The sequence below is a fragment of the Accipiter gentilis genome, unplaced genomic scaffold, assembly GCF_929443795.1.
Source record: "Accipiter gentilis unplaced genomic scaffold, bAccGen1.1, whole genome shotgun sequence".
In the NCBI taxonomy this organism is placed as follows: Eukaryota; Metazoa; Chordata; class Aves; order Accipitriformes; family Accipitridae; genus Astur; species Astur gentilis.
Window position 1 is genome coordinate 862,436 of NW_026061103.1, and position 6,638 is coordinate 869,073.

At 41.5% G+C, this 6,638-nt stretch overlaps 1 long non-coding RNA gene across 1 annotated transcript; it reads left to right on the forward strand.

The window, feature by feature from the left end:
- The first annotated feature begins 5,516 nt into the window (after nt 1–5,516).
- Nucleotides 5,517–6,175, forward strand: LOC126037449 (uncharacterized). Its single transcript, XR_007505696.1, has 3 exons — nt 5,517–5,610; nt 5,696–5,816; nt 6,134–6,175. It is a non-coding gene; the product is annotated as an uncharacterized LOC126037449 (long non-coding RNA).
- The last annotated feature ends 463 nt before the right edge of the window (nt 6,176–6,638 follow it).

Genomic DNA, 6,638 nt, shown 5'->3' on the forward strand with positions numbered 1-6,638 from the left:
TATATTAATGCTGGGCAAAAGGGCAAAAGCTGATTTGGAAACCTGTAAGTGGAAGGGTGTTTTGCAGTAAGGTGGTGGTTGTTGTTTTGTTGGGTTTTGTTTTTCTCTTTTGTGGAGTCTTCAGTATTTTATTTTCTCCCCCAGTACTCCTAGGCTGCAGAACCAGCCTCCAAGGCACTATGGAATGACTTCTGCAATTAGCTTGGCTCCTCCTACGGATAGAGATTCCATTCATACTCAGAAGCTGCTTGAAGCGATGAAAGCATTGGGGGTATTTGAAGAGGAGGAAGAACTGCATCACAGGTATAACAAGACTGTAAAATTTGTTAATGTCCTGGGGTTTTTTTAGGGCAAACTTAACATGAGTTTTCTTTACAGGCTGGTCGTTCTTGGCAGACTGAATAACTTGGTCAAAGAATGGATTTCAGAACTTGGTGAGAGCCAGGTAAGGTTTTTTGATAGGTTCTTATCAAAACAGCTGAAGCCTTTTTGTTTCTTTCAAAGGCGATACTACTAGGATTTATGCTGAAGTTCAACATTTAACTTCCTTCTTAAGTATCAAGGAGATCTGTAGTAAAAGCCATTGAAATAATGTATAAAAGATCCTTTAGATGAAGACCTTCAAGTCCTTGGGGCACTGAATAAGTTTGTGAAGTGGCTCTGTCAGTTGACTTGTAGCGGTTAACAAAGCTGAAACAAGACATTGTGGGGGGAGACAGATGGTAACAGGGCAGTCAACTTGCCCCAGACAGCCTACAGCACTCAATCTAGTTTGAAATTATTACTCTAGACTTGCCTTTGGTATGGCTCTTAGATGGTGTTCATTTATGTGGGTCTGCTGCAGGGAAGACTGATAATAGGTCTTTGTTTAAACTGATGAAGCGACTGCTACATTACCTACCTTTTTTGTTGTTGTTGTTGTTTGTGAGTTGCCAGCACTCCCTTCAGAAAAACAGAGTCAGTCTATTAGACTAACAGCTCGGTATGGGAGGGAGAAGACATTGTTTATGGAGGCTGCTGTAGTCTTTCTAAGTAACTTCTATGCTAGTTAAACTTGCACGTAGGTCAACGTGTATCTTCTGTTCTCCAGAAAACTCTTTCTCTTCTACCCACAGAATCTTCCCCCTTCAGTAGTAGCAAATGTTGGTGGCAAAATATTTACGTTTGGTTCTTACAGGCTTGGAGTACACACTAAAGGTAAACTTTTGGTGTCTGGTCATAGTTGTAATGTTTGAAAGTGTCTTCCAACAGTAACAGAACAAATGGCATCTCTTTGCAGGTGCTGACATAGACGTGGCTTGTGTTGCTCCTAGACATGTAGAAAGATCGGATTTCTTTCAGTCGTTCTTTGAAAAACTGAAACGTCAGGAGGAAATAAAAAACCTAAGAGTAAGCAAGCTCTCTCCTTGATAGATTGTGCAACTCCGACAATAAGAATATTCCTGTTAAAGACTCCTATTGGTAGTGATTGTCTTACAAACCAAAATTAAAAAGGGCCTTGTTTCTGAGCCCCTTCTAAAATACTGTCTACGCAGCATGAAAGTGTGGAAGTCAAGCTTTTGGTTCCCTTCCCCAGTGACTGTATGTCCGATCCGAATCTCTGTGGTTCACTTCTCCCCTACCCATGGTTTGGGAATGAGTGGGCTATAGTATCAAAAAGCAAGGTTGTGCCTAGGAGCCTTGCTTTCATCCTAGCTGTAGTAAGGGGCTTGGCAAGAAAGTAACTGCATGCAGGTAGAGGAAGGGGCAGCCTGAGAGCTAAGGGAGTTGAATGTGATGTGGAAAGGTTTCTGTCAGTACCTTTGCCATGGTGTTCCTTGGGTGTACTTTAGGACCTCTAATTCATTCTTCTCTGGTCCTGTTCTTCTCTGGCTACTCAGCCCGAGACTTTGTAGAAGAGATGCACAGTCAGCTTTGCATAAAGTCAGTAGGAGCTGTGCTGTGAATGTACAAAACTGCCTTGTAAAATGACCCTCCGGTGCATATGCTGTGTACTTTGCATATAGAACCGAACTCCTGAGAAGTGTTTCTCTCAGGCTGGTCTTCCTTGTGCAGACATTTTGAAAGACTTCACGTGCATAGCTAATGAGCCTTTGTTTAGGTGACCGAAGACAGGGTCAGTGGGCTGTGGCACAGTTCTGACGAGTGGTCTACAAAATTGAAAACTGTCCCATAAGGTAGCTGATAGCATCTCAGGCATGGTAGAAAATAAAAATACAGGAGGCTAGTGCGCGCTGTCAAACGCGGACAGAATGTTCTCGATTTCTCTGGATGTTAACCAGGAGTAAGATAGCTACAGAAATCTCTTGCTTTTCTTCCTCACCACCAAGGTAAGTACCTTACAACCTCTGATACTGATGGCTCATTGTGCACTGTTTGTTCATTACAATACGTGATCAGCCTCCGGATCTCTTGGCTAAATAACTTGTTAAAGCTAGTATTATACCGTCTTAGTGCTATACCGCTTGCAGCTTATGAACAATTCTTCTGGTTTGGAAGCAACTCAGTCTTTATACTGAGTAGTTAGCAGTGTAAATTCTGCATTTGATCGTAGTTCAGGAGAAACATTAAAGTAGCAAACCATGTTTTCTTACACAGTTATCCTCTCCTTTCCAGGCAGTTGACGCATATGTACCAGTTGTCAAGTTTGAGTTTGATGGCGTTGAGGTAAGCATTTTTTGGTTTTTTTTAAGTGAGTAAATTTTTTCTTGCTTTGGAATAGGATAACTTTTCCAGGGAGCTGTGACTGTGCTATTTTGGACCGCAAAGTATCCCAGGAGAAGACATTGCAGTAGAATGGGAGCTTATAGGAAAATAAGCCCCTAGGGAGCCTAGCAGGCATGGGAGCATCAGGGACATCTTTTTCTAGGCCTGTGCTGTAGACCAGGGTAGCCTGCTTGAATAGCATTTATCCCTAGGATCATGCAGAGTGGGAGCAGAGGCGGTGTCCTTGCTCAGTCTTCTTAGCTCTGCCAAGCTAGGTATCTACAGAGGGATGTGTACAGTGTAGTTCACTGTACGAATCGTGTGAGCAGACTAAATGTTTTGCTGCACATCCAAAATGAAGTGGTCATGGGACAAACAATCTGGAAAATGGAAAATGAAAGTACTCATTTGACTCCCGCCTGGGTCTGTCAGCTGCAGGAATCCAGCTATCTTGAATACATCCTATACAATGAATCAAGACCTGCCTGCTGTAGTCCCTAAGCAAGTTACTGCTTGGTATCACTATCACAAAGAGATTTATTCAGTGACCTTTTTGTGGCCTTCATCTGGTACAGACTTTCACAGGATAATCTTCTTGCCTCAGACTGTACTAAAAAGCAGATACTTCAGGATCAAAAGGGCTTACTGCATAAAGGAAATGCTCTCTCCTTTGCTGAAGTATAGTTGAGGTGACTGAACTTAAGTCTTAATTCTGTGAATAATTTTAAGTTCCCTTTTAATTGAAACTCTAAGTCTAGAGTAATCTTTTCCAACTTAAAATGCCCTCTTCCTTTCCCTAGCTTAAAAAGAAAGGGGTGATGCAGTGAAGGCTTTGTAAATAAAATTGGGAACTTCTAGAAATTGTATTGAATCTTCTGGCAAGTAAATCTCTTGGGAGATGTATCTATAGTCACATAATTCTAAATACAGATGTTAACCACTCTTTTTAGACTTGAGTAACTGTCCCCCACCAGTGTGCTGTTTGCAAACTGCGGGGCATTCTAACGGTTGGCACTTTTTTCCTCTTAAGATTGATCTCGTGTTTGCAAGACTGTCTGTGCCAATTGTTGCTGATAATCTTGATCTCAGAGACAACTCGTGTCTCAGAAGCCTGGATATAAGATGTATACGGAGCTTAAATGGTAAGCATATTTGCACATCTTTAACAAGAAAATGTTACTAAAGTTGGTATGGAATGCATGTTACACACCCCAAGTTTCTGTACAGGATGCAGAAACTGATCCCCTGTATACTTGAGATCTGAGGAGGTGGCGAGTGGGCTTAAATTCAGCTGTTTCAAGTTGTGGGTTTAGATAGACCTGTGTTTCATGTTTCTTTGATTGGGGGGGGTGTGGTGTTCCAGTTTGCCACAGAAACTGCTTCAGGTGAATATGTAGAGCACTTGATAGAGAAGATTGTGTGGTAGTTCATTAAAAAAAAAGGATATTTAAAATACCTGAAGCCGAAGTTGCTCACTGTTTAACGCTGACTGGTTTAATTGTTCCTGGCTGTCGAAAGAAACCTAGCTTTCGGAATCCTGTCGAAGGGCCTTATTGACAATTGTTGGCTGTAGTCTAAAGTATGAAAAAGCTGTTGAGGGTACCAGTTACCTGAGGTGATACGGAATGTGTAACCTCTAATTTGTTATGTTATGTGCCTGTAAGGTTATGTGTAACCTCTGATTTTTAAGGTAATACAAAGCAAGTAATGCAAACTTGTTTTCATAGACTTGCAGGAGAAACTGTAAGCTATTGATCCAGTACAGCACAGAACTGACTCGTACCTGTTACCAGGAAGTGCTGTACTTCAACTGTTTTTTCTTACAGGCTGCAGAGTTACTGACGAAATCCTGCACCTAGTGCCAAATAAAGAGAACTTCCGGCTCACGCTCCGTGCAATTAAACTGTGGGCAAAAACGTGAGTAATGTGATTGTTTGTGATCTTTAAACTTTCCAGAGGCACCTCGTGCTGAAAAAACAATGGCATTAGAAGTCCTTCATCTTTGGATAGCTGTTTAAATATCAGGTTTTAGTTCAAAACCTGTGTTTTAGTTTAGATTCAAGGACTGTCTGTGGGGTAGATTCTGTGGGATTTTTTAATAGGGGTGGAGTGGGGAGATGAGGGGAGTGCCTACAAGACAAGGTGCTGCATTGCTTACCAGGAACCTGACTAGAAAGGATAAAAAATGCCCAGTGAAGTATAAAAGCTTGATAGATAAGGAATAAGAAAATACCGTTTGCGCATGTGACTAGAGCAAGTGCTAGAAGAATGGCAGAACCTTCTTCTCAAGGGAAGTTGGAGCGAAGCAGTAGCTGTAGCAGTGCAGGCAAATTTCAGAGTAGCGGTATTTTGGGAAGTGGTGTGGTAACGATTCTTTTTCGCATCGCTGTAAGGACCAACAGTTTTGGCCTCGTTGCACTGCAAAAATAACTGACTTGGAGGCTGAAGGGTGCTAGGTATTCTATAGATTGTGAAGGTGGTGCTGTAAATTTGAAGGACTGTGCTTGGGCATGGGAAGACTACAGGGCAACGACAATGTCTGCATTGTAGGACGTGGCATTTACTCCAACGTGCTGGGATTTCTTGGTGGGGTTTCCTGTGCTGTGCTAGTAGCGAGAACATGTCAACTCTATCCAAACGCTTTGGCTTCTACTCTGGTGAACAAGTTCTTCTTGGTTTTTTCAGAATGGTAAGAGCTATTGATGACTATTTTGATTTGCGTAAAGCAGTAACACTTTCTGAGGTGGTTCTTTATATAAGATTTAGACCAACACCATTCAGTCCTACCCTGAATTACATGGCAGAGTCAGTTCCTGGCTTTTCTTGTTTAGGGAGTGGCCAAGACCTGTATTGCTGAAACAACAGGAAGAGAGCAATCTTAATTTACCAGTATGGGACCCCAGGGTATGTAGACATGGAATTTGGAAGCCTTGAACCTTTCTTCTAAGCTAAGCTGCTGGTGCTGAGCACAATTGTTTTAACATCACAGGTGAACCCATCAGACCGATACCACGTAATGCCTATCATCACCCCAGCCTATCCGCAGCAGAACTCTACATACAACGTATCTACATCAACGCGAGCGGTAATGGTGGAGGAGTTCAGACATGGTAAAGTTCTTTCCATGCTTATTAACTGCTTAAAAGGTGTCATTCTTGCAATATGAAACCACATTACCTGACTTGGTTATATTCCGTGCGGTGTTGTGCCCTTTTAGGCAGAAGAGTTCTCTGGGAAGTCTACCTGTTGCAGGCAACAAGGGAGCAGTTTTACAATGAACTGTTGTAGTAGGCGTGTATTGTGTCAAGGGAATTCCTGCTTTTTGATCTGTCAACTACTGTTCAAAACCTTTCTCTTGTAAAGTTTCTATCACGCTCTGCTAGTCTTAAAAACAAAATGGTAGTAAGGTTTTCAACCTTAATTGTAGGTCTTGCAGTTACGAATGAGATTCTCCAAGGAAAATCAGACTGGTCAAAGCTCTTTGAACCACTGGACTTTTTTCAGAAATACAAGTATGTATGAAATCTGTTACCTGAACTTGAAATGATTGCCATACTGGTTAGCATAGTGACTTTTAGCTTGCAGTCGAAATACAAGATGGCATTGATATGTTTGTTTTTCAGAAGCTGGAGGTAGTCATAGGAATTTTGGTAAGGATAAGTATAGGGAAGATAGAAAAACTGTTTGTGTTTTGCCACTGACACTGTTTTTATTAACAAAAGAATCAGCTCTAATACTTAGAATGCAGCAGAACACGATTCTGAAGGATGTAATCAGTTTTTCTTCAGTTAATACTGTGCTGCCTGCAGGATATAATGTGTCTTGTCTGGAAGTAATTTTCTATACATTTAAGGCAGTTTTGGTTTCATTTGAAGGAATATCAAGTCCTGAGCTAGAATGTTACTTTTTCTTTTCTTCTAGACATTATATTG